Raw genomic sequence first — 1,989 nt, 5'->3', positions numbered from 1 at the left:
GTTCATTAACGCTTTCCAAGCCCTGTGTCATTCCGCAGCTATGACTGCAGAATGAAACAGGCCTTCGAAAGCATTAATGAACTGAGGATTGCCTTCTACCTCTTCTTGCAGTGACATGTTTGGGCTCCCAAAATGTGGGGGATTAGCAGACAAGTTCAGTGTTCCTCTCAAAGACTTTGACACCACTCGTGGCAGGCCGACATATATTGCCATTTAGGCATAAATCATATTTTCCAGTTCCATTTTCCGAGAATGTAACTGTGCAACTCTAGTCACAACGTTGTCCAAGTTATGGGCAACGTCATAGTGAATGCGGATTAATGCGATTGCAGATAGCCTGTCATTGCTCAAGAAATGCCTGGTCTTTGCTTCTTCGTGGATATTAAAATGTATTGGCTGGATCAAAGTAAGATGCAGAGTGAGATCGCGCCCACTGCAACCATGCCGCCCAAAGCGAGCATCTCTCTGCCGCTCAGGCTCCTGACCAAAGGTCCCAGCTACTTCCGCAGTCAAATGGAGGGGAACAGGTGCGGTTGGCAGAGCGCCGTGGAGAGACTGGTAGCCGTCAAAGCCAAATACCTGAAGAGCCCGATGGCGAGGGGGTGCAAAGTGGAGCCCAATGGTTTGGGCAGCTCTGCCTCCAAGGATGGCAGCAGCAGTGGCAGCGGGGCCAGCAGCAACACGAAGACTTATCTTTATCTCTGGCAGCCGCCAGCAGAGTGGGCAGCTGGGACTCCCGCCAGACATTGTGCGTCGCTCCAGATCCAAGCGGCAGCTCAGGCCCGACTCGCTGGTCATGTACTGGCAGAAGTGCGAGTTCATGCGGGGAGCAGCGGCCACCAGCAGCTCCTGCTGTTTCAAGGGTAGTGGCAGCCTGCTCCAGCGGTGGCTGCCCGGCTCTAGCGGCCAGGGTGACATGCAGCAGGGGCTGGCAACGGGAGTAGAAAAGTCAGAAGGGGGAGAATCAGCATAGGGTACAGAGGCTGCAGCAGCCCATGGCTCACAAGTAAGCACACCAGCAACAGCCCAGGGCTTACAAGTAAGCACACCAGCAACAGCCCAGGGAGAAACAGCAGCCTCGCCAGCAACACCCCAGGGTGCACAAGTAACTACAGCACCCAAGGGTGCACGTAACCACTCCAGCAGCACCCCAGGAAGCCCCAGTCACCACACCAGCAGCATCCCAGTGTGCACAAGTAACCATGCCAGCAGCTCCACGAGAAGCAGCAGCAAGTCGCCCCAAGGAGGCGCTCAAGCGGCCGGTTAGTGAAGGTGGATTACGGCGATCAAACTCTGACTTCAGCTGCCGCTTCTCCTGAGCCTACTCAAGCTTGGACAGTATCTTCGAGCACTGAGGACTCGAGCCCGAGGTGATCGAGAACCTGGCCAGGGAGAAATTTGCCGGCGTCGCCGCCTTCAAAAGCCTTGCCCTCAGGTTTTGAAGCATGAAGGGCGTGTCCCACTTGGGCGACATTTTTGGTGACAACCTGAAAAGAGGTTGTCGCGTCGTAGTCGGGTTGTGACGTGGCGTGATGCGTGGTGACGCATGTAGTAACGCGCGGTGACTCCCTGTCGCCCCTGGATTTTGGAATGTTCAAAATCCAGGGGCGACATCTGGGTGCCTCATCATGTCGTGCGCCTGGTCACATGCTGACATATGCTGTCCTGCGGGTGACGCCCGGTTAAGGACCACAAATAGGCTGTAATATATTCTTCCTTCAATGCATGGATTTTAAACATTAATATATTAAAACTAATACAATAAAACAAATTGTGCAAATGAAAAGATGTCTGAGTTGTTCAATTTTATTTACAGATGTATTGGTCTGCTTCTAAAAGACAGATGGGAGGAAAGTCTTCCATACATACACAACTGTTCTCTTAATGTTAGGCATTCGCTAATACAATTTAAAATATTGCACAGACACTATTATTCAAAGTCTAAACTGAATAAGATCTTCCCAAATGTTTCTCCTATTTGTGATAAAT

General features: G+C 51.6%; 1 pseudogene; it reads left to right on the top strand.

Moving 5' to 3' along the window:
- The first annotated feature begins 411 nt into the window (after positions 1 to 411).
- LOC129694040 (protein FAM110C-like) lies at positions 412 to 1,523 on the top strand (annotated as a pseudogene).
- Positions 1,524 to 1,989: the final 466 nt, after the last annotated feature.

Source organism: Leucoraja erinacea, chromosome 3 (assembly GCF_028641065.1).
Source record: "Leucoraja erinacea ecotype New England chromosome 3, Leri_hhj_1, whole genome shotgun sequence".
Taxonomy (NCBI): Eukaryota; Metazoa; Chordata; class Chondrichthyes; order Rajiformes; family Rajidae; genus Leucoraja; species Leucoraja erinaceus.
Note: the sequence above shows the minus strand (reverse complement) of the source record. Positions and strands in the feature narration are given on the sequence as shown.